The following is a 27,499-nucleotide window of genomic DNA, read 5'->3' on the forward strand; positions in this document are numbered from 1 at the left end:
GGACGGTGCCAAAAATTAGGGAAGGAAATTTGATGCAGACCTAGGGAAACTTTATTCCAAAGGCTTCAAGAGGTGATTGTAGAGGAGGTGAATTGGGACCCAGGGCAGGTGCTTAAGCAGGAAATAACAGAGCCAAATGAATAACCACTTATGAAAGAGAGTTTTTAGCTGAAGGGTGAAAAAGTAAGGGCAGTGCACGTGTGTGTGTGTGTGTGTGTGTGTGTGTGTGTGTGTGTGTGTGTGTATCTGTCCATCCTCATTTGTGACTTGGCAAGGCACAGAGCTGGGCAGGAGTCAGATGGACAGACATGCAATATAGGTAATGTCAAGGCTCCATTCTTCAGAAACATGAAGCTGATGAAGTTATCAAAAGAGAAGGATTTAGAAATTTGAGGAATTCTGACCATCTTTGCTGTGTTGAGTTCCTATTCACGCCCTTACTGCAAGTTAGAAAATTAACAATTAAATGCAGGGTGGAAATGGTTGCACAACAATGTGAGTGTACTTAATGCCACTGAATTTTACACCTACAAAATAGTTGAAATGGTCAATTTTATGTTATATATATTTTACCACAATAAAAATAAAATTAAAATGGAGGAAGATATTGGGGCTGGAGAGGCTTTTGGACTTTATTTTTTTTAAAAAAAAGGTCTTGGTGACTGAAGGTATAACCAAATAGTTCAACTTGTGAGGTCTTTACCTTGAGGCATGTTGTATTCTCGTTCTGCTGAATTTTGTGGGGGGTTTTCCTGGCCCATTGAATAACTTCCTTTGGAAACCTATTCCATAGGTCCATACAGAATAGTATCTTCTAGTGAACCAAAGTAGAAGGAAAGAAGAGCATGGATGGCAGAGAATCATTCTCATGAAGCTGGGTGGCAGAAGGATTTCTGTAAGATTGGATATCGGTTTCAGCTGAATGGTTTTTTTGATTGGTGTAGAACATTTTGAAGAAGGGGAAGCCAATCACTGTCAATTTGCTATCGTGTCAATTCCTTTCCCTTCTCCCATCAACTGCATTGCCCAGGCTCCCTGACCATTGTGCTTCTGATTTGCTCTGGCCAGGGAGGCACAGACAGAATTTTGAGGGGAAGAAGGACAAGTATGGGAGAAATGAGAGATATTGTCTGTGCTTTGGATGAAGTGGCTGGAGTGGGGGACTTTTTCCCACTGTGGCTGCATGTCCTCCATGGTTTCATCTTCCCACTAGACAGCCCTTTCTTCCATGGTCCCAGATTCCACTGGGCATTTCTCATTTGAATGTAATTCCTTCCCTTTTCTGTAAATTTATAAATATTGATTGAGGTATTTGGGTCTCCCAAATTACATTGTATTTGATAAGAACTGAAAGAAAGAGCAGCAGCTATCAAAAGGAAAGAGCCAAATGAATGCATATGCCTCCTCCTTGGGAGAGAACCAAAGTCCCTGTGCCATGGTCCCAGGTCTCACCAGAGGGCCCTGACTTCTATGATCTAGTAAAGACACCTCCTCCCCACATCCCTGCAGCCCTGTGGGCATTAGTGGCTTCCTGCAATCTCTAGATGACTTTATTATATTGGTTGAGACTCTTAGTACTTCTGTCACCTGTGTAACCAGTTTTCTGTATTACATTCCTTAGCTTGGAATAACTGGAGTGGTTTCTGTTTGCCTGATACAGTAAGATACTTGGATTGTGATGATGTATCTTCTTTAGATGTTTTTAAAATGTCTTTCTTTATTTCAGTGTATAGTTAGCAAAAAAGAAAGAAGGAAGGAAGGAAGGAAGGAAGGAAGGAAGGAAGGAAGGAAGGAGGGAAGGAAGGAAGGAAGGAAGGAAGGAAGGAAGGAAGGAAGGAAGGAAGGAAGGAAGGAAGGAAGGAAGGGAAAGGAAAAAGGGAAAGAAAGAAAAAGAAAGAAAGAAAGAAAGAAAGGAAAGAGACAGAAAGAGAAAGAAAAGAAAGAAAGAAAGAAAAGAAAGAAAGAAAGAAAGAAAGAAAGAAAGAAAGAAAGAAAGAAAGAAAGAAAGAAAGAAAGAAAGAAAGAAAGAAAGAAAGAAAGACAGACAAGACAAGACAAGACAAAGGACATAGAGGTTCATAACAATATATAATTGGTAGACCCTAACCCTTGTTTCAGTCAGAGAATTCCTCCTATATTTACAACACATATTTAAATTCTTTGTAAGATATCATTTGAAAAACAGATTTCACTGCTTAAAAACAAAGGTTTTTTGGCTTTTATTTTTGTTTTTTTAAAGACAAGGTTTTTGTCTGTCACCCAGCCTGGAGTGCAGCGGTATGATCAGAGCTCACTGCAACCTCGAATTTCTCAGCTTCAGCAATCTTCATGCCTCAGCCTCCAGAGTAGCTAAGACTACAGGCACATGCCACCATGCCCAGTTAAAAATATATATGTGTGTGTGTGTGTGTGTGTGTGTGTGTCTGTTTGTGTGTGTGTGTGTCTGTGTGTGTGTGTGTGTGTGTGTGTAGTACAGATGAGTCTTGCTATATTGCCCAGGCAGGTCTCAAACTCCTGACCTCAAGCAATCCTCCCGCCTTGGCCTCCCAAAGCACTGAGATTACAGGCATGAGCCATTGTACCCTTCCCCAAACCTCACTTAATGTATGAAAGGCCAGGTACAGTGGCTCATGCCTATGATCCCAGCACTTTGGGACATCAAGGCAGTTCAGTCCAGGAGTTCAGGACCAGCTTGAGCAACATAGCAAGACCCCGTCTCTATAAATAATTAAAAAAGTAGCCAGGCATGGTGGCATGCAGCTGTGGTCCCAGCTACATGGGAGGCTAAGGTGAGAGGATCAGCTGAGCTTGGACATTGAGGCTGCAGTGAGCCATGATTGCACCACTGCACTCCAGCGTCGGTGACACAGCGAGACCCCATCTCAAAAAAAGTATATATATATAATAAAAATAGAATTATGAAACTGTAGGTTTTTAGATGTCCCAAGTTAGGAATTAGCATAAGAACAAACAAATTAAAATTCAAGAAAAATGTTGAAGTATCTGCAATATAGGACAAATAAAGAATTTTTTTTATCTTGAAAACTGAAGCTTGGGAGGAAACAGATTTTATTAAAGGCAGTAGAAGGAGACTTCTGTGAAAATGCTAAAAGACGCTTATAAGCACTTTTTGAAGGAGTTGAATTCTTTATTGTGTCTAATATGTGTAACTTAACAGTTTCTAATTTAATGTAATTCCTTACCTTCTCTGTAAATTTATAAATATTGATTGAGGTATTTGGGGCTCCCAAATTACATTGTATTTGATACGAATTGAAAGAAAGAGCAGGAGCTATAAAAAGGAGAGAGCCAAATGAATGCATATACCTCCTTCTTGGGAGAGAACCAAAGTCCCTGTGCACCCTTGTTAGGCCAAAGACAGTTTGGTTGCTGCCCAGAGTTGGGAGGAGGGACAGGGGGAGTTCCGGTGAGCAGCCTTTGAGTGAGAAGGAAAAATGAAAAACAGTGTGGAACTGGCACTGAGTAGAAAGAAAATTGGACTAAATGTTAGGAGTCTAGGTTCATGCCCTCAACCCTCCTAGCCAACTTTGGCTTTAGTCATTTTCAGTCTCCTTAGCTGTGAAATGCGAGGTTGAACTAGATGATTTTTGAGCCCTTCTGGCTCAAAAATTCTGACTCTAAGATCTTTTCCATATCAGTTGTTTGGAATGAATCTTATTTTCAATTTATCTAAACAGTTTTCAAGTGCTGTTTAGAATAATTAAAGTAACACTAAGAAAGGCTTGAAAAGTAATCAACAAAATTGGGAATATCTCCCATAATGTGGCTTGTGTGACAATCTGCTAAAATTTGTTAAGCTAATAAAAGTAAAAGACAACACCAAATGAATGCTTTTTAAGAAAGCGAAGGAGACATAATGGCAACTTTCCAAAAGCTGCTAAAGCTCTCAGTCTGCTCCTCCCAGCTGTTACTTCTCAAGGTGCTCATGGGCCTTCGGAAATCTGACACAATGTGAGACAAATACCTTTCTCCCGACACTTTTATTACCTCCTTTTCCTGAAAGTCATAGTCTAACTCATAGTCTAACGCCAGGAAGAGAACTTATAGTCGTGTCTCATTTATCTTCAACGTTCTGCTTTCTAATTGAAAATTTTCCTTCAGTGGTTTTTCAAATCAGATCTTAAGCTTTAATTACAAGTTGTTGTAAGTCTTTTAACTTTACAGTGTTTACCTGGTCTGAAAAATAATGAAGTTTTTAAAAATACATTGCTTAAAAATAAAACTTGATAAGTTTTTTAAATATTATGAGATTTTTATTTTGACATGCTCAAGAATATACCAGAACTGAAAGAATTTCATTTAGGTTGAAAAGAATCAGTTTAGGTTACTAGTAAAGGAGATGCCTTTAGGTAAATCATTCTTATTTGAGAAAGCTTTGTGCACTTGACAACCTACTATATTTGTGCATCCGATGACATCCAGCAATTATACAGGATGTATAATTCATCTCTAGTACTCAAAGATCATTTTACCAAGTAGCCTTTCACCAAGAAGGGGACAATGGGGTGAGGACAGGGAACAGCCTGCCCCTCAGAAGCAGCTGCATCATATTTTATGCAGATGTAAATAAAGTTTTATGGTCTTCAAAAATCAGACCACGAATACAAACTTGTGTTTCAAGTTGGAGAGGCAAAAGGACCTTGTTTCAGGTGTGGGAGGTGATTGTTTGTTTTGAGTTTCAGGAGTTCCGTCCTGGCTGACCGTTACCAGTGGCAGCCGTCGAAGACCGGGGCCCGAATGATGAAGGGGCAGTCACTTTCCAAAACTTCCTTGCCCTGAGTTTGAAGTTCCCTGTCTCTTGAGAAGACTTCTTTAGGGTATATAGACTCGCCTCAAAAAGGCCACTTTTTAAAAATCATCAAAATAAATGAGAGCATGTATAGGTCACTGGTATTTTCTGTAGAAGTTTCTCAGAACATATTCTGTATACACTGGTTATTCAATAAATGTCAGTCAGTCAGTCAGCAGCATTTATGGAGTGTTGCTCTACTTGAAATGCTCATAAAGGGAAGTGAAAGTGCTCAAGGGAATAGACAGTTTTCAGATTGTTTTCCTCTTGTGTTTCTGGTTCAGGATCTACACAGCTCAGTTGTCAGCACAGATGGAAAAGTGGCTGTCCTTTTCCTATGGAGTTGGTGTTCACAAGTCAAGCAATATTCCATCAATGTGCATCACTACAGATGTACTACTTGTTAAGATATTGACGTACTAGCTAGCCCATCCATTTGAATGCCACCCGTTTCCTCCCCTCTGGGACCTCTTGGGCTGCTCCACAATTCCACAACCAAAGCAGTAACTCCTGGCTTGGTAGAGAGCCTCTAGAACTGCACTACAGTGCTGCCACCAACATTCATTCTGGTTTGTTAGTGTCCATAACATACCCCATCTTTAATATCTTAAATGTTCCCCTTGTACTAAACATTATCTACACAGAAAGTTAGGGGACATTCAAGAATGATGCCTCAAAGCTAATACAGTCATTGTCATTTAAAAAATAAGACATGCAAGGACTATTTGAACTGGAACAGTGATCTTTTTATGGTGAACTATTGGATTCTTCTCCTGGTCCTAGGGCAGAAACCAGGCCTAAACCTTGTTTGTGTCCTCATTACTAAACACAGGCAAGGGAACAGTGAATGTTAATTGAACTAAACAGAGCTGAATATAAACTTCAGACTTAAAGGAGAAAATGGAAGCTGAGATGGCCATACCAGAAATACAAACTAAGGCATACCAGAAGACAGTCTTTTCATTACCAAGTGGCTGCCAGTTGAAGGTCAATAATTAACTGACAAAACACATGGTGCTACTCTACAAGTTAAGTAAAACAGGAAGTAGTCTGATGAGCAGATATTGATGGATTTACCTTGTCGCTAAGGTACATACTGCTTTCAAGGTGTACATTAACTTTCGGTGTATAGCTCTGGTATGTCTGCAAAACTGAATTCTAGAACTGAATTAGACATTTTTTTTTGTTTTAAAAAGGAAAGAAATCTGAATAGCTCAGGGTTGAGAAGCAATGTGATGGCACGTAGTGATTGTCAAACTGCTCATTCCTGGTAACTCCAGCCTTGCTTTAGTCAGAGCAGTCTGCTTTTAATGATTTTTTGTTTTGTTTTGTTTTGAGACAGGGTCTCTCTCGGTTGCCCAGGCTGGAGTGCAGTGGCGCAATCTCAGTTCACTGCAGTCTCTGCCTCCTGAGTTCAAGCAATCCCCCCACCTCAGCCTTCCAAGTAGCTGGGACTACTGGCACCCTCCACCACGCCCAGCTAATTTTTGTGTTTTTAGTAGAGACCGGTTTCGCCATGTTGGCCAGGCTGGTCTTGAACTCCTGACCTCAAGTGATCCGCCTGCCTTGTGCTTTTAGTATTTTATACGCATTATTCTGTCACTCACTGAGTGAAATCATCTACAAAAATTAGTTCTTGTTAATTTTTGCTACTCTTCATTATAATTAATGGGAAAATAAAATGTTTCTATTACTGAAACGTAAGTTCAAGGTTAAAAGGGGAAATGGCCATCACATAGGTTTTTGTACTTCCATAGTTACAGTAGCTACTGGGGGGACAGTAGACTACCATGAGTGAGAGCATGGGTCCTGAAGTTTCACTGAGCAAGGGCAGAGTGTCAGTTTCTTCACCTGTTAGCTGCTTGCTCTTGAACAAGTGACTTACCTTTCTGAGGCTCTGTTCCTAGATGAGTTAAATACAGGTGAATACGTTACCTGACAGAGCCGTAATGAGAATTAAGTGACAAAATGTTTCTGTATTAGAGTAATACAGTTGCTATAAAGCCTACAATCTCGATGGCTTGCCACCGTAAGTCACCTCACAGTCCAGTATGGTCAGTGGGGTCACTCTGCTCCTTGTAGTTATTCAAGGACCCTGATGTCTTCTATCTTGTTCTGCTCTCCTCTAGGTCCTTGGGGCTACTTTATTCAACCACTTATGAAAAGGGAGAGAAGGACTGTGCACACAAAAAGGGGACATCACAAAAGTTTAGTTTGAGCCAGGCCTGGAGGTTGTGCACATCAGTTGTGCCCCCACTCCCAGGACTCAGTCACCTGGCCACAGCCAACCCTGGCAGAAGCTGTGAAGTGTAGTGTAGCTTTCTGCTGTAGAAGAAGAGGAAGACATGGATATTGCTGTGCACTAGCAATTTCTACCACAGTTATCTAAGGCACTTACCACAGTGCCTGGCATGTCGTAAGTAGGCAGCTCCTTTTTTTTTTTTTTTTTTAATAGAGACAGTCTTACTATGTTGCCCAGGCTGGTCTCAAACTCCTGGGCTCAAGGGATCCTCCCTCCTCAGCCTTCCCAAAGTGCTGTGATTGCAGGCGTGAACCACCGCACCTGCTGGCAGATACATTTTTTTAAAAATTCCGGAAGCAGGCCGGGCGCGGTGGCTCAAGCCTGTAATCCCAGCACTTTGGGAGGCCGAGGCGGGCGGATCACGAGGTCAGGAGATCGAGACCATCCTAGCTAACACGGTGAAACCCCGTCTCTACTAAAAATACAAAAAACTAGCCGGGCGCGGTGGCGGGCGCCTGTAGTCCCAGCTACTCGGGAGGCTGAGGCAGGAGAATGGCGTAAACCCGGGAGGCGGAGCTTGCAGTGAGCTGAGATCCGGCCACTGCACTCCAGCCTGGGTGACAGAGCAAGACTCCGTCTCAAAAAAAAAAAAAAAAAAAAAAAAAAAAAAAAAAAAAATTCCGGAAGCACCAGGCAGCAGCCACAATGATGCTCACCATTTGGCAGTTGCTCAATGACTGTACAAATTATCCGGAACCCATAAAAGCACTCACTTTGTGTTGAAGAGCTATTTATTAACAAAATGACAAGAACATATATTATGAGAGGCAACCAAGAAAGATATACACCAAGTTGAAACCAAGAATGAAAAACATAGTGTGAGACCCTTTCATCGTGTCTTCAATTACCTTCCAATCCTACATATATGGGGGGAAAGTTTCTAAAATTGTGCTACTCTACCAAAAATAAAATAATAATTTGGGTAACATAGACCCCCAAAAGTTATGAAGGTACTTATGGGAAGGAAGGATTGTTCAGGGCTTTAGCATGAGACTTTCATTTTTTAAAAAATGTTATTCACAAATTACAGCTTTCTATTAAGTAGTTATAAATTTTATTCATAAAACTACCAATTTTTGAGCACCTGCTCTGGGCAGTCACCGTGCTAAATACTTTACCTACATTTGTGCCCAATCTATACCCAAACCCTTCAAAGACAGCTGTTATTCCCTTATTTTAAAAAAAAATTAGGAAGTTAAAGACATTTACTGTCTCATCAGTTGAAGATTACATGATTAGAAAATGGCAGGACAGTGATCTTTCTAGTTCAAGTTGCACAGCTCTGATAAAAGGAACAAAAGCGACAACTCAAACATCAGTGTCCCTGGTTGCCATGAGAAGCGAGTGGGCTGATCCAAACACATAGTATTCCAGGACCCAGCATGGAATAGTAGGTGCTCAATAAAGGTTAGCTCCGTCTGCCACCCCTTGTTCCCTCCCTGTTGCCATTCAATAGAAATAGACCATGGCAGCAGCTGCTGCAGGTCTTTCGCCTTAATCGGAGCTGTTTATTCCAAGTGCACACACAGGCATACTCAAACCTTTCCTTTTTTTCCTTTCCCATCCTGTTTTGTTTCCCTCAATCACTTTCTTCCCACTTGTATTATTGTTTATAGAAAGCACTACGTTGATCTTTTTTCTTGTCTTCATAAGAAAGGTAAATGTATTTATACTCCTCTGCACTCCACTGGAGTGTGAGTTCCCTTGGCAGGAGCACAGATAATTTTACAAGGGGTAGCTGGTGTTACATTTGTAGATTCTACCATGAATATTTACGGTTCTGCAAACAATTCTGCATTCATTTCAATGGCTTCCCTGATTCCTTCCAAGTTGAGAAAATCTGATGGGGAGGGCTTTGCTATTTACTACTCAGTATATTGGATAACACCTTTGGCACACACCTCTTAGACTTACGATGTAGTATTTGAATTTGTTAAGGAAAACTGTATGACTACTGATCTTTGCAATATGGTTCCTGTTTTCACAGAGATTGGCAGTGATCTATAACAAAAGCCTTGATAGGGAGGTGTTATGAGGGGTGTATTATGTCCTGTACAGTTGCCCAGTGAATGCTCACTTGCACCTGGTGTTTATAAGATAAACCACTGAATTTTTCCTTCCCAATGAAAGACAAAACCAGTGGAGGAAACAAAAAGTCCAGTAGAAAGCCAGAAGTTAAAAAATAATTGTATATCTCCTTGTACTAATTTTAATTGTGTAATTAGACTGTAGATTTGTGTTGTTACTTTTCAAGTTTAATGGACCTTCAAAAAGAATGCAGTTTTTTTTGCTTTTGTTTTTTTTTACTGTCAACCTCACCAAATTACAAGATATGTTTCAAAATGTCATCTCTTTTTCTTCCAGATCCTCAGACTCTTTTATTTCATTTACTAACTGTCAGACTCTTTCATTTCGTTTGCTAACTGTCAATGGTCTGTGTGGCATTACCTTAAAACTAGATTTTAGGAGCTTCATATTTATTAGTGTGCAGTCCCTATTTGTGTTTTTTAAGCCTGTCAATGTTGGATAATTGTTGAAATTCTGCTGAGTTTGAGAAGCTTTATTTTCCATGTCCCCCCAAATCTAAATCACTCTCATCTCTCATTATCACATTTATGTAAATATTTTTAGATTATTACCCAGTTGCCAGATACCTTTATAATGTCTGATTTCCGGCTGGCAGCAGTGACTTACACCTGTAATCCCAGCACTTGGGGAAGCCAAGGTGGAAGGATCACTTAAGCCCAGGAGTGCATGACAGCTTAGGCAACATAGTGAGACCCCCCATCTCTACAAAAAATAAATAAATAAATAAATTAGCCAGGCATGGTGGTGCATATTTGTTGTCCCAGCTACTCAGGAGGCTGAGACAGGAGTATTGCTTCAGCCCAGGATGTCAAATTTGCAGTGAACTATCATCACATCACTGCGCTCCAGCCTGGGCAACAGAGTGAGACCCTGTCTAAATAAATAAATAAATAAAATCTGCTTTTTCTAAATTGGTTTTCTGTATTTTCCTTCTCTCGACAACTTATCTGCATTATTTCTTAATTCATTAGTAGTTATACACTTGGGCATCTAGTGTTCTTGGCTGTGGTACAGATTGAAGCCTCAGCTATCTCATGGCCATATGCTCTTATTGCATATGTCATATGATTTCTAAGAATGGGAAATTCAGAGCCTCTTTGAGCCTGAGTGTAAGATAGATAACTCAGAATATGCAGTATGTGTAAGCACAATACTGCCTTGTGTCTATTTACAAAAAGTGTTTTGAGGAATGCAGCTTCAGTTTTGATTGCCAATGTATTCCTGGCAGACTCATAAATTAGGGAGCAAAAGAGCCCCCTTCACCCCCTCTGGTGAAGGAGTTTGATAAATGAGGGATTAGAGCAATGTTAAATCCTTCTAGAGGCAATGCAAAGAAGATATCCAGCAGCTTGAGTATCAGAAAAGGTTAATCTTAACTGCTCTTCTCAAGCCAGAGACTTGAAGAGCACTGTTTCCTGAATCAATAAGGATTTAAGGAAATAAACTGGTCGCATCTGTAAAAAGAGATCTGTTTTCTGATGTGTCGTCCCCAGAATGGGAGCAGGAGGTGGGGTTGTTTTCTTAAGTTGTCTGCTCTGTGAAGGCAGACACTTTAGATTTTATGTGTTTAGTTAGTGCCTACGGAGTATATGTAGATGCCTAATAAACTGTGATGATAGTGTGGAGGGATTGAGGGAATGTTCTCAATTTGAGCTTCTATTTCTGAAGAATGAAACCCTTGTCGAAAAGGTGTCTGTATCTTATCTCCACTAGGGGCCCATCCAGACTTGAGCCAATGGAGTAATTCTCCATCAAATCTTCTGTGTTCAAATTCCTAGGAGAATTTTTTGATGATTCAATCTATTGGTATGTTTCACTAACCTTCATATCTGAAGTGATATCAGAGACACACTTAATGAGTTGCAGCTCTCAAATAAGTTGCTACAATTGGACCTAAAAGGCTTTTCTCAGGCAAGTCCAGATATCCACTTTCCCTTATCTGCTTACTTTCAGGGGCCTTCCAGAGAACAAATGGCTGGTGCTTTTCCAAAAGGACAGATTTTCCTATCTGATGCTTTTGTTCTCCAGCAAGAAAAGAAAATGAAAACTGTTGTCTTCCCCTAGGATATTGAATCCAGAGTAAACTGAAGCTTTGTGTATTTCTTTTGTAGTGGTTTCCTTCATATAAATGTGAATAGAGTGATTACTGAATATCAGAGGTCTGGGCTAGAGGTAAGCCATCTCTTTGATATGCAGAGCAAAATGAAATGGTAAAACATCAAATGTTGGGATGTTTGAAAGAATTTCCTACATGACTTGTCAGGTCTTAATTTGCTCAGAGTAATGCCTTGGGCCCTCTTGTGTTGTTAATAGCCTTTAGGGGAAATTATGTTGGAAGCTGTATCAATCATCTGGCCTTTTTCTTGTTTCATATAAGATTCCCTGTACCCTTATCTTTCTCTCAGAATATTCTAGATTAGCTGTGTATTTGCTGGGCAGGCTTGGTAGTGATGCCTTAGAAGAACATGTTTCCTGCCCCTGTCTTAGTAGGCACTTTCCAAATAATAATAATAATACTTTGTGTTCTGAAACCTAATTTTCTTTCTTTCTTTCTTTTCCCCCAACTTTTATTTTAGGTTTAGGGGGTTACATGTGCAGGTTGTTTTCCTCGCAGCAAGTAAATTGTGTGTCGCTGGGCTTTGGTGTACAAATGATTTTGTCACCCAGGTAGTAAATATCATACCCAATTGGTACTTCAAGTCTCACCCTCCTCCCACCCTCCATCCTCAAGTAAGCCCTGGTGTCTATCGTGGAACCTAATTTTCTATTTCTTTTTTTTTTTTTTTTTTTTTTTGTATTACATTTTGACTCTTCACCTGGACACAGCCACATTGAGATTAAGGTATTCTCTGAATTAAATCTGGTCTGGTATTTTATGAGTAAGTTTTATAATTTCAGGCCAGGTGCAGTGCTTCACTCCTGTAATCTCAGCACTTTGGAAGGCTGAGACAGAAGGATCGCTTGAGCCCAGTCGTTCAAGACAGTCTCTCTGCAAAAAATAAAAATAAATTTAAAACCCAGGTGCAGTAGTGTGCGCCTACAGTCCCAGTTACTCAGGAGACTGAGATGAGAGGATCGCCTGAGGGCAGAAGGTCCGGGCTGCGGTGAGCCATGACCATGCCACTGCAATTCAGCCTGAGTGAAAGAGCAAGACCCTGTCTCAAAAAAAAAAAAAAAAAAAAGTTTTAGAATTTCTACCTTGGAATAGAAGCCAAGTTGGGAACCAAGAGGTTAATCACTTAAATTCACCTGACAAATCAAAAACCAACTTGAAATCAAGTCGTTTCTCTTTCTTGCTGCAATGAAATTTAAAATATATATTGCCCTGGTTAAGACTATTTGTCTTGGATCAACATCATTCTAAAGAAAAAGGGTAAATTTGACAGGGATGCTTATTTTACATTTCTTCCCTTCACTTTGAGGGCGGTATCAGGTCTTGTTTGTCTTTCTCTCTCACAGCACAGTGCCTTGTGTGGGATAAAGCCCCCAACAAACTGAATTAATAAAAACTATAGATCCTTCTGTCCAGCCTGTTTGAGGAAGTATTTGTGTATCTCCTCCCTCCAGTAGTTTGGTTTGGTCAGCTCTGTGCCCAGCATCTCTGCTCAGAAGGCAAGGACAAGGGAGGGAATGAGGGACTGAAATTTCTTTGGCTGACCTGCTGGACGCAGTGGCTCACGCCTGTAATCCCAGCATTTTGGGAGGCCAAGGTGGGTTGATCACTTGAGGTCAGGAGTTCGAGAACAGCCTGGCCAACATGGTGAAACCCTGTCTCTACTAAAAATACAAAAATTAGCTGGGCATGCTGGCATATGCCTGTAATTCCAGCTACTTGGGAGGCTGAGGCAGGAGAATTGCTTGAACCAGGAGATGGAGGTTGCAGTGAGCTGAGATCGCACCATTGCAATCCAGCCTGAGTGAAGTAGCAAGACTCTATCTCAAAAAAAAAAGAAAGAAAGAAAGAAGGAAGAAAAAGAAGAAGAAGGAGGGAGGGAGGGAGGGAGAGAGGGAGGAAGGAAGGAAGGAAGGAAGGAAGGAAGGAAGGAAGGAAGGAAGGAAGGAAGGAAGGAAGGAAGGAAGGAAGGAAGGAAGGAAGGAAGGGAGGGAGAGAAAGAAAAGAAAGAAAAGAAATTCCTTTGTCTATTCTCATTAGCAGCTCATTCAGTTCCATTCAGTGAACACTCTGAGCATCTGCCCCACTTCAGGCCTTGCTCCAGATGCAGGATTTGCCAAGATGAGTGAGAGGGTCTGCTTTGGGCAAAGCTCTCTGAGCCTTGAGGTCTGTCTTCATCCCAAAGAATTTGCACTCTAGCAGGGAAGAGGGGAAACGAATGGACGAATGTTTATGTATCACTTGGGTTGAGGGAGCAGTCAATTATTCAGGGAAGGGAGAGCGAGGAAAGCAAACAAGAGAAGTGACAAGGGAAGGGAAGGAGGTTCCAGAATGGATCGGGTGGATAAGTAGCAGTCTTGAAGTGTGAAAATTAATACATGGTATATTTGGGGAGACAGCAAGCACTTTAAGGCATAGTTTCAAGTAGGGTTGGGGCTTAAGTTGTTTCAGTGAGAGGAATTTTTTTTTTCTTCCTTAAGGCTTTCTACACGATTTAGATTGTGAATCTTTGGAGGATAGACTGCTATACCACCAAGCTTTCCTCAGAGAAGGAGATCAAAAACATTGGGAGATTTAAATGTAATGAACTAATACAGAACTATAAAGTGTGTGTGTGTGTGTGTGTGTGTGTGGGCCCGTGCACTTGCTAATTTCATTTCCCTTTCCTTTTCCTATCCACTCTCTGGCATATATAAATAATGAACTGATTAAAACACTCACAGAAGGGAAGAGGAGATAGGAAGAAGAAGAAAAGTTTATGTTCATTCTAAACTCTCAGATGCTGTGATTTCAGGAGGGAAGAGGCTGTTTATAAATATATACACACATAGAATAGTTATACTTCACATATATATAATAATTGTAATTCAAGATAGCGTGAATACTTGCAATGATACAGGTTAAATGCCATTAGAGTGATAAAAGCAAGGGACTCCAGGATCTCAGAGAAGGAAAATCTCACGTTCAGCTATTGTGATTAGAGATTGAGAAGTAGCATTTGAATTGGGTCTTAAGCACAGATAGAAATTTAGTTGAGGTCATGGTAGTAGAAGTGCCAGGTACTATTCTGAGCACTTTAATATTCTAATTCAGTTGAGCCTCACAATGAACTTGTGGTATAGGTATTATTGTTCTTGTCATTATTATTATACCCATTTTCCAGATTAGAAAACTATGGCCTAGAGAGCAGTTAAGGGACTTACCCAAAGTCAAGCAGTTAGTAAGTAATAAAGAGGGGATTGGAACATAGGTAGTTTTGGCTTCAGTCCAGTTAACTAACTAAACTACCACTCACATGACACAGGACAGAGGGCCTTCTAGGAGAAAGAAATGTCTTGGACAAAGAGCTCATATTTGGGAAGGGCAAAGTGAGTTGAAGGAGTGACTGAACTCAGTTTGGCTAGAAAGTTAAGGCGATAGGATCTGTGAGTATTGAGAGATGACAACCCTGCTTTGTTTTGTTTTGTTGAGATAGGATATCACTCTGTTGCCCATGGGGAAATGCAATGGTGCAGCCATGGCTCACTGCAACCTTGCCCTCTTGGGCGCAAGCAATCCTCCCACCTCAGCCTCCCAAGTAGCTAAGACTCCAGATGCATGCCACCATGCCTGGCTAATTTTTAAAAAAATTTTTTGTAGAGACGGGGTCTCACTGTTGCCTAGTCTGGTCTTGAAGTCCGGCCTCAAATGACCTTCCTGCGTCAGCCTTCAAAAGTGCTGGGATTACAGGCGTGAGCCAGCATGCCTGGCCTGACCACCCTGTTTTGAATTGTAGACTTCCCATGCATCTTCCTGCTTCATCTTCCTAGTACTTTATGCCATTATCACATTTATTTAGTCTCTCTTCACTAGAATGTAAGTAGCTAGAAGTTTGGCTTTATTCTGCTTTGTTCACCGCTCTATCTTTAGTCTGTAGAAGAGTATCTGGCACACAGTAGGTTCCTGTTGAGTATCTGTTGAATGAATGAATGGCTAAGTTGAATCCAGATCGCTGAGGGTTCCACAATACTCTACCAATCTTTAGCCTCTTGGGGACCCCACATGATATGTGGGAAGCCATCAGTCAACCTTGATCATATCAATGTGTCATGTGTCCGTTCATTCGGTGCTGCCCTTTGGAGGAGGGGTGCTGCAGGATTATAGTGGAGAAATATAAAAACATTGAAAGGATTCTGTGGTTTAAAATGCTTTGTTCTACTTGCAGTACTCTCAAGGAATGGCTGCTGATGTGGACTGAGTTGTAAGGGACTTCAGGAGGCATTGCAACAAATCTCATCCCAACCCTACTATAAATACCTAAAGTTACATACTGTTGGATTTCACTTCCTGTTATTAATCAGTGTTTTTCATTGAAACTCACTTTTTTGTTGTTAGCTCAGTATGCAGCATACTAGCTAACAAGCACATATTTCTACTGTATACAGGCTCTCGGACCAGACCACCACCATTGTGTCTTGCCTCCATAGGTTGGACATATTCTTTAACCTGTCTAAGCTTCGGTGTCCTAGCTTTGAAAAATGGAATAATAATAGTACTTTCCTCAATGGACTGACATGAGGATTAATGAGTTAATATATATATTTTTAATCTTAAAAGAGTGTGTGGTGCTCACATTGGCAACACATATACTAAAACTGAAATGATACAGAGATTAGTGTGGCTCCTGTAGAAGGATGACATGCAAATTCATAAAGTATTCCATTAAAAAAAAAAAAAAGTCTGACACATAGTAAGGTATATAGAGACTTCAGATTGCTGGAAGGAATTCTTGGAAAGGAAGGTGAAAAAGAAATAAAGGCAGATTTTATTTATCTCACAGTTTGGCCAGAATCCTATGGCTAAAGATACCTTAACTTTACTGTTTTTAGATTCCACCATCACTACCCTGAAAGATTATTTTGGAGAGTGTTGTTGGATTTGATCATGTGGCATTAAAAATGCCAGATGACCGTATGTTCTCACTCATATGTGGGAGCCAAGCTATGAGAACACAGAAGCATAAGAATGACATATTAGACTTTGGGGACTTGGAGGAAAGGGTGGTGGGTGGTAAGGGATAAAAGACTACACACTGGGTACAGTGTACACTGCTCAGGTGATGGGTGCACCGAAATCTCAGAAATCACCACTAGAGAACTTATTCATGTAACCAAACACCACCTGTTCCCCAAAAGCCTATTGAAAAAAAGAAAGTCAGAGGTACTTTGGAGAAACAAACAATTAAAAAAATGCCAGATGACATCTAACATCTGATCTATAAGACAGTAAGAACTGGACAGTCCAGTTCAAATCCTATCACCTGAAAATATCAGTCATGGGGGGAAGGAATGAGGGAGAGAAGGAAAGAAGGAGAGAAGGACAAAGGAAAGAAAGAAGGAAGGAAGGAAAGATTCTGAAAAAATGACGTTGTAAGCATCATTCATTTTATATAATAAAACAATTGAACAGTCCCTTGGATTTTGCTGTAAGGGACTTGACCTACTGAAGAATTTTTTCTTACTGTGATATTCTTAAAGTTTTTTAAATGAGTGAACTTAAGTTGAAGCTTCTCATACCAAGACAATTCTGATAAAACTGGAGTCCACGCTCCATGGTAAAATTAAGCAGCCCTCAAAATAGTAAGAATGATTGGAGATTGGTGGCTTTCAGTGAAACTTGGTGTATTCTGTTAAGCAATTATGCCAAGGGAAGAGATAATTGAATGTTATTGTTCAACTCCAGATGGAGATATTACTTTATTTTTATTTTGTCTGTATAGTCCACTGCTTCTGTCTACAAAGTATTTAAAGTGACTCACATGAAAATAGTAATAACAAAATATTGAAATACAAGAAGATCAGAACAAAGAGAAGGCAACTATAATAATGGTCAACCCTACTCCAGTTAGTGGAATCACTTTTCTAATTGAGTTTCCTATTTGTTGCTCTGGGTTTTTGAAAAATGAAAGGGCAGGGGAATCATGATCTGTGACATGTTATTTCTCATTATGGAAAAGAAGGAGAGTGTGTTTTCCACAGGGAAAATAAAAGCTGTTCGAGCATAATTCTAAGAAGACATTTTCTGTAGAAGACATTGGGTGATCTGATGAGTAATTCACAACATTGTTATAGTAAGCGTAGTTTTGAATTTCTTGTGTCCTTTTCTTAAGGTAGCATTAAGTAAGGCTGAGACCCTAGTATTAAAATGCCATAAAGTGATTTGGTAGCCTTCAGCAGGATATACTTGAGCTTCATTCAAGGATAGCATTAGACATCCTATAGAAGAAGATGGATGATCTGGCCCTTTCAATGATCTTCTCTAAAGATTACTTCTCCCAGGAGGTCTGATAAAGAGCAAGGAGTTGGAGATTTTATTTCCTGTCCAGGCCTGAAGAGCTGGTGCCACTAATTATGGAAAATCCACATATAAACATTGCAGCCCTGTGGGCAGTTGTTGGATTTTCATTGTGAAAGTTAAGAATCCTGCGGGTCTTCTGGCCTGCCTGAAAGGTTGCCCACCTTCCAGAAACAAACTCTTATAAATTATTATTGACTTAAAATTTAAATCCCCAAAGTGCTTAGATAAGATAAAAATCCATATTTCTTAACTATGATGGTTAAAAAGCAACTATATTTATCTGTGTCACATAAGTAGATACTATTATATGAGGAGAATGTTTATATTGTCAGCTATTGTGTGCTTCACATTCATGCAACTCATGTTTATCAAGCTTCTACTGTGAGCCAGATTACCCTCTTGGATGTGTCTCTGAATACAGTGTATTTTTATTTCCTTAAATTCTCTTTCTGCTCTTTGTTGTGTTCGTGTGTATGTTTTTATGTTTTTATTTTATTTCACCTTTTTTTTTTTTTTTTTTTTTTTTTTGAGGTGGAGTTTTGCTCTTGTTGCCCAGGCTGGAATGTAATGGTGTGATTTTGGCTCATCACAGCCTCCGCCTACCAGGTTCAAGCGATTCTCCTGCCTCAGCCTCTCAAGTAGCTGGCATTACAGGCATGCACCACCACGCCCAGCTAATTTTGTATTTTCAGTAGAGACGGGGTTTCTCCATGTTGGTCAGGCTGGTCTCAAATTCCCGACCTCAGGTGATCCGCCCAACTAGGCCTTCCTAAGTGCTGGGATTACAGGCATGAGCCACTGTGCCCAGCCTGTATGTTTTTATTTTATTAGTTTTTTTAAAATACAAAAACTATAGTCACTTATTGTTTCAAGTCCAATTATTCAGAGATACATAAAGATATGTAAAGTTAATCATCTTTTTCCTCCTTAATCCCCAAGGTTATTATCCAGTGTTATCAGTTTGATGTGGCTTCTTCCACACCTTTTTCTGTGCTCAAATAATTTTCTTAATTGTTCAGAGCATGTGTCTAAAACTTCAATGTATAATATTAGTGATTTTTTCAATGGAGCCATATTTATTTTTGCTGGCAAGCAGGAGCAATTTTCCCCTAATTATAATTGATTTTCTATAGTGTACTTGTTTGTTTGTTTGCTCTGTCTTGAGGGAAGGGAGGGGAACATTGTTATTACTCTCCTGAATAATTTAGAAGCTGAAGACTCCACCTATGAATGGAACTTTTCCTGTTCTGAACAGGACCAAACTTGATGGGATACGATAAGCATGTATTTTTCAAATGATGTCATCTTCCATCCGATGTCAACTTTTGTGTATATAATACAAGTTTAGATGCGCTTATTAATTTTGAGACTAGCTCCAGTGTCACAGTATCAAATCTGAATACATCCTACACACCCTTCTCAAAAGTCAACACTCGAATATCCTTTCATTGATCTTTTGTCAAATAGGGAAGTCATCTGGTTTATGGTATTACTTCCTGTGCATTTAGTGAGTGTACAGAATCCCAGGAACAGCATGACCTAAAGTTGCAAAAAAGAAACATTTTGAAATCTGAATACAAGTGGATCCCCCCTTATTGACGGAGGATACATTCCAAGGCCCACTGTGGATGCCTGAAACTATAGATAGTACCAAACCCTTTACAGTTGTCCCTCAGTATCCATGGAGCATTTGTTCTGAGACCTTTCTCAAATAACAAAATCTGAGGATGATCAAGTCAGTGAAAGAAAATGGTGTAGTATTTGCATATTACCTATGCATATCCTCCTATATACTTTAAATTATCTCTTGATTCCTTATAATACCTAATATAATGTAAATGCTACATAACTAGTTATGCTCTATTGTTTAGGGAATAATGATGAGGAAAAAAAAATTCATTACATGTTCAGTACATGTGCAATTTTTTTTCCAGTGTTTTCAATCCACAGTTCGTTGAATCCACAGATGTGGAAACCACAGACACAGAAGGCCTATTATACATATAGATACTTTATTTTTTTCTTATACATACATGCCTATGATAAAGTTTAATTTATAAACTAGGCACAGTAAGAGATTAACAATAGTAACTAATGATAAAATAATTGTAACCACATGCTGTAATGAAAACGAATGTGGTCTTTCTTTCTATTTTTCAAAATATCTTTTTATACTGTACTGAGGAAAATGAAACCGTGAAAAGCGAAACTGTATGTAAAGGGGGACTATTGTCTATAGTTATGACATCATTTTCATGCCTGTGATGATGCTTGAGGATGAGAAGTCTGAAACAAGATAGTTAACTGTTGAAAAAATAGGACTGCTTTATGTGGCAATCTTAAATAGCAATGGTATCTGAAACATTTCTAGATGCCCAAAGCAATATCTGAAATACTGTGTGTAGAGAGGGTCTCTTCCATATTTGAACTATCGGGCATTGCTCACACAGAGAGTAAGAATATATTAAGGAACTCTAAGCCAACCTTTCAGCCTTCTTCTCCATGCCCATTCCCTCCAGTCTACCCCCACCCAAGAAAACCAGATACATACGTGCTCACACACACACTTGTCAAAATCTTGACTCTTAAACCTGAAGACCAGTAATGATAGATATGTGTCATGTATCAGTAGGACATCACTACAAGGTATGTCTAAGAAAGCCAACTTCAGTATTCCCGTTTTACAGATGGGAAAATAGATGGAATGTGGGAGGAATAGTAACATGGAGAAAATAGTTTCAAGGTCTGGTGGCCATGTAGTAGTTAAATGAAAAGTAAGTTCCCAGCTAGGAAGCTGTACTTCTTGCTAGCCTCAATGAAACCGTGTAAGGATGGCCATCCTTGCATGGAAACTTCGAGTAACCTGAAGGAAGAGGCAGCAGCTTCATCGCATCCAGTTGGTTAATCCCCTCTCTGTCAATCACCTGCGTACAAGCTGAATAGACTATAAATTCACATTTCTGGAGCCACATGGTCAAAATAGCACTTTATATTCAGTGTGAAATTCTTAAAATGAAACCCAGCTGGCAGATGGGAAGGAGTGGGGTGGGGAGGAATATTGAGTGTGCAAGGGTTTCATGATTTTCCAGAGAGCTTTTTATGCTTTGTGCAGATATAGAAATATTTTTAAACATCTATGATGCAGCACAAATGAATTTCTTTAAACTATGAGTCTAATTTATAATAGTTCATAAAAACCATTAAGATAGCAAGCCATTGCAAATTGAGACTTGCCTATAAGGACAGAGTGATTTGCTCATTTAGGGAACTCTTTTAGATTCCTCCATGAGTATGAGTTAATATGTTATGTCTTTTAGTGCTTTGAATAAGTCCTTTGCTTAATAACATACTTTGTGAGAAAGCGAGAGGAACAAGAAAGAGAATAGTGAGTTCAGTTCACTTCCGTATCCACCTCATGTGCAGAACTTCCCCCCATCATGTTGTACCTCTTAATTGCTTCCATTTCTTTCTCTTTCCTCAGGTTTTGTAGGAGGTAAACCATATCTTGGTGATTTACAGGGCCAGTGGTCATGCTGGAACCTGTCAAACACCCATCCCATAGTACAATGCTTTTTGTTACTGATCCAAGCCCTGCAACCTACCAGATACATTTACAGATTTATCAAATCAGATTGGCAGAAGGTTGTCCCTTCTTATGGTACCAAACAGCAGTTCAACCCGTAAGTAGGTTACTACATATTTGGTGTCTGTGACTTCATATGTGAAGTCAGAATTCAGGTATTTCAGCGGCTGCAAGAGATTTCAGCATTTCCATATGTTTTATGAAAGCTATAATTGACCTGCTAAAAAGTGTGCAGGTTACATGTGTTATATGGATAGATGAGAAGCTACAGTCAAATAGGCAAGGAAATCCTGATTTCTCTTAGAGCCACATCTTTTCCTTTTTTTCAGTGAAAGATTAGATGCTGTGACTAGGCACCTAAGATTTACAAACCCTACTTCAAGGACTCTGACGTATAAGTCCCCTTATGCTAAATGTGATGAAGACAGGGTATCAGGAACTAAAAGTAAGTTTGTGGACACATAGAGGCAAATGCCATTTACATGTATCATTTAGTATTATTTTGTTATTAACACATCTAGTTAAAGATAGATCATTGGTACAGGCTATCATTTGTCAGGCACTGGAATTATATGATTTTTATTTTTAAGTGCTATTCTGGAATTGGCATTTTACCAAAGGAAAAATGAATTTGATAAGGATGGGAAAGAAACACATGATAATTTCAAGGTAAAATACGACTATTCTGCAAAGCACTAAGATTACCTGTTCTCTAAAGAAATGTAATGTGGAAGATTGTAATCAGGGCATTGGCTAAGAAAAGCACAGGACATTTTCTTGGTGGATATACTTTATAATATAATTCTGTTTCTGTTCTGGGTCTAGAAAATTGGAATAAGTTCTCTTTAGAAAATATTTTACAAATACATTCAGAATAACATTATGTTTAATATTTTAACTAACATTATATTTAGTAACAAGGTTTTCAGTTATAACCATAATATGCTTTCATAGAGATGTATATTTCTATAGGAAACTGTAGGGGTGTGGGGGTGTGCACATGAGTGTGGATTTGAGTATTTTAATTTTATTTATTTATACTCGACTCACACAAAAAAGGATTTGAGGTGATAGACACTAGTATTGATTCTGACAGTGGACATGCTTTTATGTAACACTCTAAACTTCAGACTGAAAGTGGGTGTTAATGACTTCCCCTCTGAGAATGCTTTTGATTCAGACATGATGAAAAGTGTGACTGGAAATTTAGAGCAGAACGTGTAGTTAAAAGCCCACTCATCTGGCCTGATCTGAACTGGTAGTTGCACAGTTAATCAAGAACTGGCTAAAAGGCCAGGCACGGTGGTTCACACCTGTAATCCTAGCACTTTGGGAGGCCGAGGCAGTCGGATCATCTGAGGTCGGGAGTTTGAGACCAGGCTAGCCAACATGGCAAAACCCCATTTCTACTGAAAATACAAAAATTAGCTGGGCATGGTGGCAGGCACCTGTAATCCCAGCTACTCGGGAGGATGAGGCAGAGAATTTCTTGGACCCGGGAGGTGGAGGTTGCAGTGAGCCAAGATTGTGCCACTGCACTCCAGCCTGGGTGACAGAGTAAGACTCTGTCTCAAAAAAAAAGGAACCGGTTGAAGTGGGAAAGTCATTGAAAATAAATAAATACATACATACACACACACATACACACACACACACACACACACACCCAAATTATTTATTTATTTGTTTATTTATTTTTATTTTAATTTAAACATACCAAAGGTACTAATCTTTTAATGTTGGGCCAAGGCCTTTTATCTGAATGTGTGGCCACTAATCAGAGTTGTGTGTTATATTTCTTTTATTAAGCAGCCATTACCTATGAGTTTTCAGCTTCTGTTTCTTTAAAATGGAACTATAAGTTAAAGATACTTGGGAAGCAATCTGCATCTTTCCCTCTCAGTCCTTTGTAGTTAGTTTATCTAAATCCAATCCAACAGCAGTTTGGTTTTAGTGACTCACCTTTATTAAGTTCTTTGGACCATTCCATTTAGTTTTTCATAGAAATAGAAATTCCCAAGTTCATATTTTATCTGTTGGTGTCACATTTAATTATACTACTTGATAATAAATATGATTGCCATCTTGAGAGCTGTGAAGCAACCTAGGAACGGAAATGAGCAGACATACTAAAAAGCAGCTCGCCAGTTGTCAACATCCATCGGCTAATTACCATCATGCTGGGTGGCGTGTCCACTGGTCACGAACATTCACTGTGTAGGCAACATCAATCATTTGTCTTGTACCAGGACAATGAAGAGTCAGTTGATCTGAGGTGATTAGATGGAGACTAATCAGTAGATCTTTTATCATAGCTCTATGCGCTATTGTTTTGAACCCAACTATAGATTTGTCCTTATCTTTGGCTGCTTTATATTTAACCCATATATTGCCTTCTGTCCCTCCTTCAGATTAGTTATATAGCAAATGTTATTATTGCTGTGTTACTTTCTTTTCCTTCATGTCACTTATTCCTACCTGACTTTACTTAGTTACTTGATATCTGTCAATCTCGCCGACTACCATGTAAGCTCCATAAGGACCAGGACTTGTTATGTTCACCTTTGTATCCCCAGAGCCCAAAACAGTGACTGTGTAGACTGAGTGAAAGGTGGCTACTTCCTTGGCACACTTGTTTCAGCCCAATTTGGTGTACTGACTTGGCCCTCCAAGATCTGCTGATTATTCATTTTGAGCCAGAAAGAAGCACGGAGAATAAGAGCTGTCGACCTGTGATGCTCCTAGACGTAGCTCCTGGTCTACCCTCTCAGTCCACTTTCTAAATCTCCTCCTGGTTCCAGGGAGTGAGTCTAATGGTTTGTTCTGCTAAACTGTGGATTGAATCATTAACAGGGATTTGTTCCTTGATTTTTGCCTTAGAAGATCAGTTCAGAGCAAGATTTTTCAATCTTGGCATTATTGACCTTTCGGGCTAGATAATTTTTTGTTGAGGTGAGAGGGGAAGCTGCCCTATGCATTGGAGGATGTTAGCCACGTCTCCCTGGCCTCTACCCACTAGATACCGGTAGTAACCACCTGCTGTGTTTCCCCACGCCCTGTTGTGACAACCAAAACAATCTCCAAACATTACCAAATGTCCCCTGGGAAGGTACAGTTGCCTTTCCTTTCCCTGGTTTAGAACTAGTGTTTTAGAACTAGTCATGGATGACAATTACGACCCAAGGCCACACTCCCAATGCTGTGGTAAATCCCAGTCAATGGCTTTTTGAACCTTTATTTCTGGTGTTCTCTTTATGTCTGATTAGAATGTTCTTGAGACATATCTTTCACAGGCTTTATACTGAGCTCAACTAGTCCTGTGTGGGATTTTTTGGCTAAAATTCCTCAGGACGGATTACCACTTAGCTTTTCTTTAGATGGCCTGCAAGTCTCTTTCCAAGCTCATATTTCTCAGTTGCCAGGATATTAGGCTCCTGACTGTATTGCCAGCAGGGAAAGAAATTCTCTTCCCGTTGACTAACATGGTACCTGCTTACAAGCCCATTTGTTACCTGTTGTCCTTGCTCAGATGTGCTATTGAGGCTTCTGTCAGCTTTTTCTGCCTCAGCTCCCTGCCCCTCTTTCCCCTAGTTCTACATGCCTTCCTGTTTTTTCTTTTCCTTCTGGTGTTTCCATGGTGGCTTCTTGCTGTAGCCAGAGGACAAACTGCTGACAGGCACATCCCTTGAATATCTCTGCATCTGGACAGGGCCATTGGCACCCTCCATTGGTGGCAGAGCGACGCGTGGCTTGCCATATTTGTCTGTCTCCTGTTTATGGCCCAAGAATTTGAATCTGCTCCAGCATCTAAATGTTGTCGTTGTTAGGACAGAGTGCTGCCATAGTACCACAAGGCCAATATTAAACATGTTTATTTGGGTTCCATATATTAACATTTTGATTTGTTACTACTGCTGTTGTTTTTTCATACCCGACAGCTGCAAGATTGAGACAGGGGACATATATTCCATTACAAAAGCCAAATAATCTTGTGTATATAAACTGTTTTTAAAAGGTATCTGTGCCTTTAACAGTCTGTAACCATTGACAAAATATATTTCTCCCTAATATTTTGTCGAGTCAGAGAATCCCTTGAGTTGGCCAATTGACAGTAGTTTAATAAAGTGCACAAGGGGTGCCAATATTGGATAAGCAGGGAAAATAGCTAGACTCGACAAAATCAAATCACGTTCTCCTGGTTGTCTGATCAGGTAGCAATTGTTTGACGTGTGTTTGTGGCACGGAGCCTTGTATAACAGAAAAAGTTGAATATGAGGTGTGGCCAAAAACCCATTTTAAAATATACAGTAGATTTTTAAGAAAAGTCAGGAAGTGAAATAGAATCAGGAATTGTTCATTTGTCAGCTAATGTTAAGTTACCTCAAATGTTTTGTAAGGTCTTAGGGGGATGAAATTTGATGTTCACTCCGAGGAAAATGTTGGATTTGAAAAATACCAGGCTCAGGGGCTTCTTCCTCTCATGCTATTTTGCAGAATAAAAGGCTATGGTGGGAAAACATTGTTTTCTGTAACACAAAAGCATAAATTCTCAGCACTGGAATGTCCTCAGAGCACATCTAGCCATCCCAGTCTTCTAGCAAGGCAAAGGAGGAATAATCCAATTGTGTTGAAACATTTCAGTTACTGAGGCAGACACAATTGTTGGTAATGACGAGTTGTTTTTCTTTTTCATATACTCTTTAACCTCATAAAATATGGAACTCATATCTTCAACTTGCACTTTGTAACATCAGGATGTGCACCCACCCACCCACCCGCCTAGCCATTTCAATATGCACACTTAATGGGTATTAAGTTTAAAAAAAAAAAAAAACTTAAAAGAATCAATTTCATGGTGAATGCATCTAGTTAAGCAAGCCATTTAAACAACATTTTACTCGTGTGTAGCAGACCATTTTATAAGATACTGATAGCTTTACAAGCCTGTGTTTCAGACAAGCTAATTGGTTGTCTCTGATATGTGTTTGGGGCTTTCACTCATTAACTCCCTTTCCTGTCTAGTACATACTTTGTTAGCTTGCAGACATATAGGTAGGACTCTTCAAACAACCTTATTCTGTTGCCAGGAGAAATGTTTTCATTGAAAAGGTTTCTTCCTACTTACAATATTTGCTTTCTTGAAATGAAGGCAAATTATAACCTCATATTACCCCAAAACAGAAGATACAAAATCAAGTAGAATACCCTAAAAGTACTTGATACCAAAAATGAATGCTCTTTTGCAAGAGTGGAATGGAAATGATTGACAGAAAGGAAGGAGAGGAGGAGAGGAGAAAAAGGAAGAGAACATGATGTGCTCTTGAACCTGGCTGCCTCTGTAATTAATGACTATATTATATATGGTATTGAGAAGTCTGCTGCTTGCACCTGCATGCAAAGACAAGTGTACTGATGCTTCTCTTTTTACATATGTCAGGGCTTTCCATTCTCTGAAATAAGAATTAGATGCTTTGTTTGGACACAGATTAAAGGAATAGCTCAAAACATAAGTGTCCTATGTGGGTCTTGAGATTTCTGGAGTGGTTCTCTTTTCCAGGATAGGTTGTTTACTTTTCTGTTTGCAACACGATTCATTGCAGCTGCCCGTAGGCATATGTGTAATCATTTGAACCAATTAGATCTACAGTTTTGAAACTCTTCATGTAAAATACCACCTCCTTCATGAAACCTTGGCTTGATTCATCGGGAAGACTGGTAACTTATCTCCAATCTTCAATTTTCTTCTTTTACTAACATTTTAACATGGAATGAAATATAGTACGTATTTTGTTGTCTTTTTCATCGTAGCTCAGCTCTTTAAATCTATTTTTTCAAATAAGTATCCTCTTTGTGTCTCACATTATATTGAGAATGCTAGAGAATACAATTTTTTTTTAATTGTCTATGCCCTCAAGAAACTGAGGACTCATACACATGAAAAATATAGGGATAATTATCCAAGTCTGGATTATGCTGTAACTGAAAATGAAGTTCACCAGAGACTTGTGGAGATGCTTCATCTGCATTGAGTCTTGATAGCCTAACCCATTAATTTATACAATAATTATTTATAATGCCTGTTATAAGGAGTGTATAATCGTTCCTATAACTAAAAAGCTCATGGATTGCAGGCCTTTGGCATAGCTTGATTCGGGGATTTGTGGTTCAGTCACACCTATTTTTCTGCAGTTTTCTTGGCTATTTCTTCATGTATCAGCTATCTTTCAGCATTTGTATCCTGCAGAAACTACCTAGAAACTGAACCTC

The 27,499-nt window shown here is 39.5% G+C and overlaps 1 protein-coding gene and 1 non-coding gene across 8 annotated transcripts in view; both read left to right on the forward strand.

Moving 5' to 3' along the window:
• The window catches only part of ARL15 (ADP ribosylation factor like GTPase 15), a 443,095-nt gene that overhangs the window by 397,472 nt on the left and 18,124 nt on the right, over positions 1 to 27,499 (forward strand). The gene's annotated exons all lie outside the window — the stretch shown is intronic.
• LOC126957736 (U6 spliceosomal RNA) lies at positions 15,918 to 16,021 on the forward strand. The gene has a single exon (XR_007726908.1). It is a non-coding gene; the product is annotated as a U6 spliceosomal RNA (small nuclear RNA).

The sequence above is a fragment of the Macaca thibetana genome, chromosome 6 (genome assembly GCF_024542745.1).
Source record: "Macaca thibetana thibetana isolate TM-01 chromosome 6, ASM2454274v1, whole genome shotgun sequence".
NCBI lineage: Eukaryota > Metazoa > Chordata > Mammalia > Primates > Cercopithecidae > Macaca > Macaca thibetana.